At 37.3% G+C, this 13,732-nt stretch overlaps 1 protein-coding gene across 1 annotated transcript in view; it reads right to left on the bottom strand.

Moving 5' to 3' along the window:
* Window positions 1-13,732, bottom strand: part of spon1b (spondin 1b) — an 80,079-nt gene that overhangs the window by 24,812 nt on the left and 41,535 nt on the right. The window lies entirely within an intron of this gene.

Here is a 13,732-nt window from a genome sequence, read left to right as displayed (position 1 = left end):
CCAAGTATGAGTATTTATGGGCCTTTGCCATGTTATAGAAAACTATAGTCAGAATAGGAAGGGGGTTAGGGTCAGGCCACGGGACAAACATGTCATCGTCTAAGACAGCGTTAGTGACAAAACGCCCTCTGTAGAGCAGTTTGTCAGTTTAGGGCTACTGTAGACACATGAAGGCGATTTCCATGTAAGGAGACCTGTGGTGTATATGTAGATAAAAATGGCTCATTCGAAGGTAATAAAAACAATACAGTTCATTATGTAAGGTCTTTATACACAACTGATAATATAGTTATGTTTATTATATTGCATTTATGTCAAGGGATGCTCCGAAAAGTTAGACAACGCACCTTAAAGTTACACAAAATTAAAATAAATGTTTTACATCTTTAAAAATATGCTCATTTTCCAGCTCCCATAGAGTTAAACATTTGATTTTTACAGTTTTGGAATCCATGTAGCTGATCTCCGGGTCTGGCGGTACCACTTTTAGCATAGCTTAGCATAATTCATTGAATCTGATTAGACCATTAGCATTGCGCTTAAAAAATAACCAAAGAGTTTCAATATTTTTCCTATTTAAAGCTTGACTTTTCTGTAGCTACATCGTGTACTTAGACCAACTGAAAATTAAAAGTTGTAGTTTACGCAGCACCTGAAAATAGTCTCCTGCTATTCAAAGTAACCAAGGGGCACAAAATTAAAATAAATGTTTTACATCTTTAAAAATATGCTTATTTTCCAGCTTCCCTAGAGTTAAACATTTGATTTTTACAGTTTTGGAATCCATTCAGCTGATCTCCGGGTCTGGCGCTACCACTTTTAGCATAGCTTAGCATAATCCATTGAATCTGATTAGACCATTAGCATTGCGCTAAAAAAATAACCAAAGAGTTTCAATATTTTTCCTATTTAAAGCTTGACTTTTCTGTAGCTACATCGTGTACTTAGACCAACTGAAAATTAAAAGTTGTAGTTTACGCAGCACCTGAAAATAGTCTCCTGCTATTCAAAGTAACCAAGGGGCACAAAATTAAAATAAATGTTTTACATCTTTAAAAATATGCTTATTTTCCAGCTTCCCTAGAGTTAAACATTTGATTTTTACAGTTTTGGAATCCATGTAGCTGATCTCCGGGTCTGGCGCTACCACTTTTAGCATAGCTTAGCATAATGCATTGAATCTGATTAGACCATTAGCATTGCGCTAAAAAAAAATAACCAAAGAGTTTCGATATTTTTCCTATTTAAAGCTTGACTTTTCTGTAGCTACATCGTTTACTAAGACCAACTGAAAATTAAAAGTTGTAGTTTACGCAGCACCTGAAAATAGTCTCCTGCTATTCAAAGTAACCAAGGGGCACAAAATTAAAATAAATGTTTTACATCTTTAAAAATATGCTTATTTTCCAGCTTCCCTAGAGTTAAACATTTGATTTTTACAGTTTTGGAATCCATGTAGCTGATCTCCGGGTCTGGCGCTACCACTTTTAGCATAGCTTAGCATAATGCATTGAATCTGATTAGACCATTAGCATTGCGCTAAAAAAAAATAACCAAAGAGTTTCGATATTTTTCCTATTTAAAGCTTGACTTTTCTGTAGCTACATCGTTTACTAAGACCAACTGAAAATTAAAAGTTGTAGTTTACGCAGCACCTGAAAATAGTCCTCTGCTATTGAAAGTAACCAAGGGGACTATTTTCAGGCGTTGTGTAATATCATTGCACCTGCTGCAGCCATGTTACAGCAGCAAAGTCCTTGATTATTACGCCAGAATGAGAGTATAGTTCCTAGCCATATCGGCCTAGAGAAATCACAACTTTTAATTTTCCATCGGTCTTAGTACACAATGTAACTACAGAAGAGTCAAGTTTTAAATAGGAAAAACTCTTTGGTTATTTTTTAGCACCATGCTAATGGTCTAATCAGATTCAATGCATTATGCTAAGCTATGCTAAAAGTGCTACCGCCAGACCCGGACATCGGCTGAATGGATTCCAGAACGATAAAAATCTAATTTTTCACTCTAGGTGAGCTGGAAAATTAACATATTTTCAAAAAAGTGGAGTTTCCCTTTACTATGCCTATTCAGCATGCAGTTACAAACAATTTAACCAATACTAATGAATGTGATACTTTTATTCTCACATCATTGAGAAGGATTTGCAGTCTTTAACCCGAAACTCCAAACCAAAAGTTATTTAGCACAAAGTGTCCTGACACAAACTCTTCTGTCTATAATAATAAGATAGTGTGGCATAATGACTGCTGGTAAAAAATTAACATGCCGGTGGCAAACACTCCTTTGATGAAGAGCTAAGGGAGTAAAACTTACTGTGATCACAGTTTGCAGCCCCACATCAAACAGACATACAAAGCGAGTTTGTACATTCTTAATAGGTTGCATGAATGATATATCAGCAATTACTTAGTAGTTTTAAAACAGCTGCCGTTTAAGGTCAAGTTCACGTAACTAAAAGTAAATTTGCCGCTACTGCATTTACTCTACGAAATAGCACACGCGTGTCGCTAAGATCAACAGGCACATATGGTCCGGCACTTGCTCCATATCTGTCGACGTACCAACCGCTGCAACAATAGACCGCTGTGCTACAGGGATTTATAAACAGGTGCTACTGAACAAAGAAGTAGGATTGAAGCCCCAAACTGCACACCGGTCTGGAGACTTTTCTGGTGTTGTTGGCATTTACGTGATGAACGCACATCTGTCTCGCTGTAACTAAGCTATTAATCTGCTAATTGACCAAATTGATGAATCTGTTTCAGAGAGGCAGATGGTACCACACATGCTTGAAGATGGTAATTTATGGCCCGCCACGACTGCAATGAAAGCTGCCCCATACCAGAAAAAAATTTAGGCCAAATCTGGAGCTTCCTACTTTCTATTCTGGAGATTCATCAAGTATGTTTAGATAGACAACAAGGGAGAAGTTTTTTTAAAAGTGAATTACTTTGAAACGAAGGACAAAAACAGTCCAGTGCTTTGAACATTACCATCAACTGTAGTGGGAAATAATAATACGCCGGTCAGACATTGACAAAATACGCCTGACACATTTTGACCTCCTTGAGGGTTTTAAGAAGGGATGTGCCTTCGAAGCTTGGAAAAAATAGATATTTTGTTCATGGCTCACTGGAAATTTTTTACCTTTGAGAGACTCTAGCTCTCTAAAGGCTTTTATAAAGAACACGTCCGTCTCTTTTTATCGCCCTCAGTCAAGTGCACTTTTGGTGTTGCTTTGGCGTACTGATCTCAAAATGACTCTTAGTTCTATGGATGGTCTCTTGAGATTTCACATTCACACACGGGTCACTTGCCTGTGGATGCAAATATCTGGGAGCATTGCTTTATGAATTCTAATGATAATTTGATTCATTTTCAGAGTAGGTCACCCCCTCAAAAAATCCTATAATAATTTAGTCAACCCTTAATGTCATTTCAAACCCATATTATATGCTGTTATTTCACATTTACATTTATGCATTTGGCAGGTGCTTTTGTCCAGAGCGACTTACAATGTACATTTATTACTATGTGTGAACCCAAAGCTACAGGAAAATAAGAAATGTTTGCACAACATAGCCAGCTTATACAATTAGTTTATAGTGACCAACCACAGCCCTTTTCACACAGACATTACGGAAAATACACGGAAAATGCATCCGGAATTTGTCCGGGATTGTTTGATTTTTGGTTCATTCACACTGACAATGATCTGTGTGTGCATTCCCACAGACACCGTAAAGATCCCGTTAAGACACGTGACGTGTTTAAAGTCCTTCACTTGGTAGGTTCTTTCTCCGTAGCATCTGAAGTTTTCTTATTATCCGTTATTTGTCTTCCCAGAAACCAATCATGTGCATTTTTGTTTATGATAAGACTATAAAGGAGCGCGTGACCGCCGTTCTAGTCTGCTGGTGAATGATCTCAGCTTCAGAGTGGATATTTGATGAACTCCCTGATCTCTGGTTCATTCCAGTTTGCAGACATTTCTCACCGTTACAGTTAATGTGCATTTAAAACCATTGTTTTGAAGAGCTGAACCCTAACTTCATTTCTGCGATGACACACGTGTCCTCACTACAGCACGCCCCTTACTGTACGTTCACACCACCGCCGACTTGAGCTTCCAAAGTTATTGGAAGTCTTTCATTTACAATGGAAGCTGGCTTTTCTCAGCTTCAAGGAGCGTCAAATCAGCGTCGCTTTTTGGGCGTTTTGAGCAACCATAGCGTCAATCAGAAAGTTAAAGAGGCTCAACTTTATGGTAATGAGCTAAGACGTGGTTCAGCGGCAAGCAGCGGCAAAACGCCACCAACCAATCGCAATACAGCCTAGACGTTCTTCGCTGGCTGATTCCGGAAAAACATACGATGTTAACTTTCGTACCAAAACATTAGTTCAGAGAAAAGTTCAAAGCGGCCAAAAGCGTCAACAAGCATCCCCGTACTTTTTGACAAGCATCCTTGACTGGGCGGCCTGCTTTGGAAGCTCAAGTCGGCGGCAGTGTAAGCGTACAGTTATCTTCATCACACAGAGGGAATGTTATGGGAATGTTACGAGGTCCTCTTTCCGGGACGCGATCCCAGAAAATTTACGGGACGTGTTTGGGTTCAGACAGGAGCCTGTCTGCCAATTTTACGGATATTTTCTGTAAATGAGGTTCATGTCAGTCAAGGTCCTAAAAGGACAAACATAGTCTATGAAGTCTAATACAGGAGATAACAGTCGAAAGTTTTTATTCATGACACACAAGGTCATTTTGTCACTGTAAAACAGCCTAAAAAAGGAAAAAAGTAAGTTACCTGGTTGCCCTAAAATTGAGTTAATTCAACTTAAAAATATAAAAAAAAAACGTAAAAATGTTGCGTCAACTAATATTTATATATAAAGTTTTAAAATGTAGGTAACTTACTTTTTAAGTTGAACAAACTTTTCATTTTTACAGTGTATGAGCTGCATAATAATAATTCAAACATTTCAACTTTTGTGCTACACAGAACATCATAACTTTTACATTACATTACATTACTGCATTTGCCAGACGCTTTTATCCAAAGCAACTTACAGTGCATTCAAGGTATACATTTTATCAGTATGTGTATGGGCGTCGGAAGCAAAAAAAACAAAACAAAAAAAAAACCATAGGTGGATCCAAAGCATTTAGTGAAGTAGATGCCATTTTCTTTTATTCTGGTTCCTTTTAATTAAAGCTCACATAACACACGCTGTTTCTGCATTTCTGATGTTAATCTGGAGTACCTATAGAGTATTACATCCTTTATATCTCTGAAGAGTCTTTAGTTTAATCAGATTTATAAAAGAAAGATTAGCTTTACCGATTCTTTCCGATAACGTACGAAGAAATGAAGAAGGAGGAGTTACTACCGCGGGAGGAGCGAGTACAAGTCATGCAACACTATACAATCCTATTTAACTTATGATTCACTACATGTTCGTGTCTTTATATAATATGCACGCGCCTATTTCCAACATAAGACAGAAGACTTACTTACCGCATGCAACTCATGACCCGGTTGGGACTTTTCAATGAAATCTAGCACATCAAACAAACGCGCTACACTCCACTGCTACCCCGGATAATAAACTATATCCATTGCTTCCATAAGGCTTCTTCTCCTTACATCCAAAAACACACTTCTTCTTTCGTGCCATTGTTGAGTTTTTAAATTAAACAAAGCTGTCGTGTGATGTGATGTTTCTAAGTTCTAGCGTGGGCCGGGTTTTCTGGAGGAAATGCCCATAAAAAGAAGTGATACGTATAGAAACCCCTGAAACGTCAGCTGGACCCGTAATCGAAAAAAACTTTCCGAAACTTGTTCAAACCCTGGCGAAGTGCATTCGGCACAGAAATACTCTGTAACATGCCCAACTGCTTTTTTGACACTTTGTCTACGTTTAGCATGAGGAAACAACTCTATAACTGTGTTAATAAGTCAGAAAGCATGAAATACCATTAAACCACCTCTTTAAACAACTGCTTTTATAGCCTAAAATGTTTGTTTACCTTGTTGTGTCGCAGGAGCGCAGCAGGTGAAAGTAGTGAAAACACAAAATGGAGTTTAATTTTTAGGGATGTGATTGACAACGCTCTGACAAGTGAACAAACAAATGTGCTAAATTAGAGAAAAAGTGAGTGGGTCCAATATTCAATATCATTGGTTTTAAAAGTGGGTGGGTCTTATCACATATAATGGTTCCAATGCCTATGCGTATTTGTATCCTCTCAGATCGAACCCACAAATGTTCTACTAACTGAGTTACAGGATTAGATAAATGCGATAGATAAAACAACAGACTATTGTTGGTGGATTAAATATTGAGAGATTTTTAATTTTAGGGTAAACAACTACTCAGGATAAGATGGGAAGAGGAGAAGAAATTGTTGACTTTCACATAAGTGCACAGCACGCACGCACACACACACACACACACACACACACACACACACACACACACACACACACACACACACACACACACACACACACACACACACACACACACACACACAGCCTATGACAGTCAATTTGCTTGTGGGCCATCCTTGCTGTGCAGCAAATGAGAACCATGCCACTCCGGGTCCCTGGTTGCCGTTTCTAAAAAACGGGTTTTACACTTCACAGACCGGCGCCGCCAGACTGACCCCGACCAAACCACCGGAGGGACTGAATGAGCCAGAGGAGAAGAGGAACAAAGAAGTGTGACTGCTGAGAAGCCGTATAGGGTCTCAGAGAGCGGCTGCCGGACGCGGACCGCAGGAGAAAAGCCTCGGGGAAGGTCAGACACACCTTTCCATATCTGCAGGCTTCAAAAGACTTACGAGCACATTGTCTGACTTGACAAGGTTGCATACAGCTGAAATATTGCACATACACACAGATCCGTAACTATAAAATTCGACTGTATATTAACATGGGCCCCAAAATACAACATCCAGTGTGCCATTTCATAATCACACCTAGTATATTAAAATATGTGAAAAAATATTTGCTTTGACAAATATGTCAAACCCAGTTTCGGAAATTCAATCTATTTCGAAGAATACGAGCATCAATGTTTGATTTCCGTCATTGATTTTTTTTATCTTTGACATGACCTTAGTCAGTATTAAAGATATCAAGGTTATATTTTCACTTTTTTTTGCATTATTTCAACATTCCTGCTCTGGTCCTGCATAGAAACGAAAAAAAAAAAAATAGACAATGACAACGAAAAATACTGACATTTTTAGATGTGCCCCTCAGAGCTCTGCACGGCTCTCCATCTTCCAATCTACACCAGAATCACTGTCCTTTATCACCCAATAACCTCTTTTGTAATCCCTTTCAGAGTAATCTTCCATGAGTCCCAGTACATTATTGGGCTTTTGTGTTGCCATTCAGTTTGGAAACGTCTGTAATCTTGACCTTGTGCGGTCTATTGTGTTCGGCGGCGCGCGTGACTGCGGTTCCCGTAGGATGTGTCCATCAGAGCCGACCAGACTGAGTTCTGTACGCTGGCTGTAATTGAGTTGTGCTGAGAGAGGTGTCAATCAGCGCTAACACCAAGTCGCTCTTCAAGGCTTTAGCGTGTGGTCGCATCATAATTTATTTTTTTACCATTTTCTATCCTTAAATGTTTTTAGCAGTGATTCTTTATACAATATCATATATTATGACGTGCAATTCTTCCAACATGTCTAAGAGCTAACTCAACAGTTTAAACCACAAACAGCTCATAAATTTTAATGTTAGGGCATCCCTGTAGGTTTTGGTATATTTAATTGACACCGATTATAAATCCTATATGTGGCACTGTCTCGTTTCGTTTGGCATTGTTTTTAATTGGCTATGCTCAATGGTAAGTCTATTTAAATCTCCAAATACGGTTGTTCACTCACAGTCTTTAATCTGGATCTGATTTCACACTTTTTCAAAAGGCCGACTGTTCTTTCAAGCCCATTACACAAAGGCTCATTTAATCGACAACAGATCTAGAATTGTTTAAAAGTAGAGAAAAGTTTAATGAGAACGCCATTCTCTTGACTTTGTTGGTTAATGACTTATAAAAAACTTTTAAATGGACATTATTTTCACACTGTAAGGAACTGAGGTTAAAAAATCAAACAAATGTGATGCTGAGTCGTGAAGAATTAGGCTCCATTCAAGTCCAAACTCTAGTCAGGGTTTGACATTTACAGTATGTACTTCATTGACACGTTCTTACAAAAGCATGTTTTTGGATCACTGTGTTGGGATTTAAACTCTAATATGACAAATATTTCACATCATACTGTTGTTTCTAAATCTTAAGATTAAAAAAGTGCAAAAAATGAATTTGTCTGCATTCACACTGTACTCAACTTGAAACTGGATTCACTTTTACAGTACAGTACTATTTTGGTGCACAGTGACTTTCATTCATTCTGTTTTTGAAATCCTGTATACAGGCTTCCCACACCTTAGTTAACTTTAACTTCAAGGACCTTTCAAGGACTTTCCAGGTCCAATACCCTCAAATTCAAGGACTAAATGTAGTGAGACCTTTGTTACCTTTTAAGATACATTGTTACAGTTCCCTTTCGAGGGAACTCGCGCTGCGTCACTGCGGTGCCACTTTGGGGACGCTTCCAGGGGTAAGTGCGTCTGAATGTGTAGATCAAATTCAACCAATGGTGAGGCTTAACGACAAAGACAGGGTGACGCGGGAGCCAGGAAGTATATCGTTATCTGACATATTGCCAAAGACTGCGTTACAAAGACGCAGGAAGTATGGCAAGGGAGACGCAGCGTCTCGTTCCCTTCTCAGGGAACAACTGTTACATACGTAACCCGAGATGTTTTCATGTGTCAAACACAACTATACAAAAAAGCATTTGGGTATGAATCAACATTCGCATAGAGAAGATACAAGCATTTAAAGCGAACAGTTTAGCACGTGTGCTTAAAACGTCAAGAATTTTTATGATATTATCCTACACTACACAGGGAATAATATGGATTTTTTTTCAGAAAACTTCTTGCATAAAATAGATTTAAGCACTTTCAATGACCTGTATCTATGTACAGTATGTACATTTTCAAAAACTTCCCAGGGCCTTGAATTTTTCCTCCCAGATTCACAAACTTTCAAGGATTTCAAGGACCTGTGGGAACCTGTGTATATTTATAAAAAATATATTATTGTGTTATATATATATAACTGGAATTACATGAATTCACATTATACATTATCAAGTACGGTATGCAACTGTAAATATCTATACTGTGGTTGATCAAACCCCTTTTCATCGCTCAATTTCTCCTGAAAAGGAACTGTAAATCCTAAATCAAACCATAACAATAACAAAAGCAAATTTACATACAGGTGAGGACACAATTAATAATTCTGACATGAAAGGGACACCATGCAACACACCATCAGTTTAGATCAAACGAATGAAAACAAAGCTTCATCGTGCCATTTTATCAAGCTTGAGACTGCAACATCAAAAGAGCTCATCATTTCATCCAGGGCTGGGAACCCTTTGTTGTTGCGTTTACAGTGGGTTTGACTGTGTTTATGGTAATATAGCTAAAACGCAGAGAAGAATCCAGGCTAATAATAACTATCTCTTACTGGAGCCCCATCCAAGCTTTAATGTAATCCCTGGAAACGGTAGACAGGGGAAAATGAGATAACATTCAGCCTTCCCCTCTCATACTGTAAAAGAGCTGCCTTATGAATTTGTGTCGATTCTTTATTATTTTTTCCTAAATTAAGAAAAGAGGGCAATTATATAACGAACCTTATTTTACTTTTTAATTTTTTATCTATAACAACTAGAGCTAGTAATTTATTAATTCATTTTAGTCAAATTCCTCACATATTAAGCTGATTTATTCAAATCAGATTACTCTGTAAGGTTTTGTTCTGTGTTGTGTTCTGTTTTTGTTATTAGGACTTTTATTTTGACATCCTGTTCTGTTCCGGCTTTTATTTTGATACTCATCATGCCATGTCACGCTTCACACTTCCTGTCTATTTTGTATTTAAGCACTTCCTGTAAACCTGTTCCTGGCTGATTATTACTCAGCCATACTCTGTCTGTTTCCCTGTTGATCTATTATCCTGTATTCTGTTTTTGTATCTGCCTGTGTTTGACCTGTGCCTGTTTTTGGATTTTATGATTGTACTCTGCCTGCCCTGACACATTGCCTGTATTTGGATTACATTTTGTGGATTTGCCCTTATTGGATGTGTTTGCTGGCCCTTTTGGGATTTTACATAAATAAACCTTTAGCACATGGATTCATCTCTTCTTCGCTTTCATTAAAGCACACCCGTTACATACTCAAAAAGTAGTGCATATGAATGCAAAAGCCGCTACAGTAAATGCCACCTCCATGGTAATGATATTGACCGAAACGCTCTCTGCATGTATTATACGTTCATTAAATACATTTGAAGCGAAAGCATTTGTTTAATCTTGGCCTTAGGCCATTTGCAGAATCTGTTAAATGCCACAGCATTTTTCCAGCAAAGTCCTCTAAGTGCACAGAAGAAATATTGGATGAACGATGGTGCATGAGGTGCAAAAGGTTTTGCCCAAATTTTCCACTTTATTCAGAAAGAACAGTCAAGGGTGACACATTTTAGATACCAATAAAATGACTAAAGTGACATTTGTAAAAAAATAAGACATTTCAATTACCGACTAATAACCTTTTAATTGCCATTAAAGTACATTACCTAACATAACAGCTTAATAAAAAAATGTTCATTTACAAGAAAACATGTGAGATGCATTTAGTGGGTTTTGCATCTGAGCTCTTTATATTAAAGTATTAGTCCATTTTCTTAAAAGAAAAATCCAGATAATTTACTCACCACCATGTCATCCAAAATGTTGATGTCTTTCTTTGTTCAGTCGAGAAGAAATTATGTGTTTTGAGGAAAACATTGCAGGATTTTTCTAATTTTAATGGACTTTAATAGAGCCCATCATTTAATACTAACAGTTTTTTTCAACGGAGTTTCAAAGGACTATAAACAATCCCAAACGAGGCATAAGGGTCTTATCTAGCAAACCGATTGTCATGTTTGACAATAAAAATAACAAATATACACTTTTAAAGCACAACTTCTCGTCTAGATTGTTGTATGTCAGCTGATACTAATTAATGTCTCTGTGGCAGTTTATTGTTTAAAATGGTCCGCAAATGTGCGTTTTATATATGTAACACGTGACCATCCCTACGTCACTACGCATTTACGTTAGGTCGCGCTGGACCGGACCTAGACGAAAAGTTGTGGTTTAAAAGTACATATTTTTTATTTTTCTTGTCAAAAATGACAATCGTTTTGCTAGATTAGACCCTTATGCCTCGTTTGGGATTGTTTATAGTCCTTTGAAACTCCGTTGAAAAAAACTGTTAAGTGTTGAGTTAAGTAATAAATGTTGGGGTCTATTAAAGTCCATTAAAATTAGAAAAATCCTGCAATGTTTCCTCAAAAATCATAATTTCTTCTCGACTGAACAAAGAAAGACATCAACATTTTGGATGACATGGTGGTGAGTAAATTATCTGGATTTTTCTTTTAAGAAAATTGACTAATCCTTTAATATTTGCTGAATAAATACTTGGCAGACCTAAGCACTGAATAGTCATTACAAAAAGAGCAAGATTATTTTCCATTAATCACACTAAATAAATAAGATAAATAAATATACATTAATAGCCCTAATAAATAACATTTTATGTCTTCGTATACAATTATCATTGTTTGTCGCTCTGATAAATGAGTCAAATAATATCACCATTATTCACAGAATCTGAGCTATAGCAGATATATAGCATTTACATTTATGTACATGCCAGATGCTTTTCTCTATAGATACTTACATTGCATTTCTATATTTTAATCAGTTCATGTGTTCCCTGAGAATTTAACATGTGACCTTGGTGTCATGCTACCAGTTGAGCTATAGATGGAAAAGAGTTTTTTGGTATGAGTTACAGTTTCTGATTATATTTTTATTCAGATCACAAATATGAAACATATAAACATTTATTCAAAACATGCACAATAAAGACAAAGACGGTTTATTTGTGTTGTGGTTAAAATGAATTATGACAGATATGTAATTAAACAAAACACACCAGTGATATGTTTAGGGGGACAATAGAGCTTAAATTGGCTTTACAACACCAGATCCATAGTCATCTGTTCTTTCAATTACACCTTATTATGCAAAGAAGCATAATAAGGTGCATCACTTGAATTCCAGTCACTGCTTCTACATTAGCTTTTAGACATAGACCAATTAGACAAACAAAAGGCAGAATAGCTCCAGATGCTACCATGTAGCTTAGCAACATAAGCTTTTATAGATTATAATGAAAAGTTCAAGACCTTGTGACAAGAATTCAGCAAAATACCAAATGCTAATTGGCCAGCTGCCACCTTAACACCTTTACACTTTTAAAAATGAGCAAGTGTTGAATCTTGGCAGGCACATCTGTAGGGTATTGTTTAAATAGGGTATTGTTAAATGCATTTGCGCCCCCTTTTCACCCATGGGCATTCTGGTCTGAAAACGAGGTGTGTTCAGGCACATTGTTGGCGCGTTGCTATTTTGAGGCAACTAAAATAGACTACGCCATTGACCAACAAAAACCTGGTCTAAAGTCTAAAGTTAATGGCACAATATGTTTTTTTGTTATTTAAAAAGCGCATTAGTAATATGCGCCTATAAATGGGACGACAACGCGGGTTTGCTTATCACATACATGAATGCGCAATTGGCTTTAAAAAGGGGATGAGAGATAAGACTCTCATTGGTTTATTGCATGTTACGCCCAAAGCACACCCATTACTCATTAGGAAAATATGTACAACCCTTTTCGACCCTGCCCTCGGCGAACAAACAATTTTTACCGTCCTTAAATTAGCAAAAGTGGCTAATTTAGACCGTGCATCATGCGCTTTAGACGATGCGCTTAGATCGTTAAAATAGGGCCCAAAGTTTGTTTGCTTCCCAATTTCCAAAATCAATCTTTTGACATTGAGAGATAAATTTGATATCTTGTTTAGAGCGGCAAAAGATCATTATATTTAATGGATCACTGATATCGTCTGCAGATTAACCTCCTTTATATCATTTTCAAAGCTTTAATAGATTTTATTTTGTTGGAATAGGTGTGCAGAAGAAATGAAGTGTAAAAGTCATGATTATTTTTCTGGTCTAACTCTACTCTTTTACTATTTTCTGTCAATTTTACTGCTGAATAAAAAGAATGAGAGGAATCTATCAACCAAGCGAGGTTAAAAATGTAGGCACCCCAGATTTTCACCATGAACAAAGGTCGTCATACCTTTCTAGTGACATTACTCATGCATTTAACTCAGATAAAAGGATTTAGATCCAATTTGAATTCATTTGGCTTTCACATAGGGGACTAACTAAGAAAGTACAGCTTGAATTTCTATTGCGAACGCATTAGCAGTACAATCAGACGTGGCACTTTGTACAGCTATGGCATCCCAGCTCCATACAGATGCAAATAACCTTTTCTTCGGTGTTGTGCACTACCCAAGCTATCTCACCGTAATTATCTTGTCTTCCGCACATTACACATCCAAACTCAACTAATAGGAAGTGACACATGAGGTAACCGAGTCAAGCAATTAAGATGGAGGATTAATAAAAGCCGGGGTGAACCTT

Source organism: Misgurnus anguillicaudatus, chromosome 6 (genome assembly GCF_027580225.2).
Source record: "Misgurnus anguillicaudatus chromosome 6, ASM2758022v2, whole genome shotgun sequence".
Classification (NCBI taxonomy): domain Eukaryota; kingdom Metazoa; phylum Chordata; class Actinopteri; order Cypriniformes; family Cobitidae; genus Misgurnus; species Misgurnus anguillicaudatus.
This window is presented reverse-complemented; position numbering and strand designations above follow the sequence as displayed.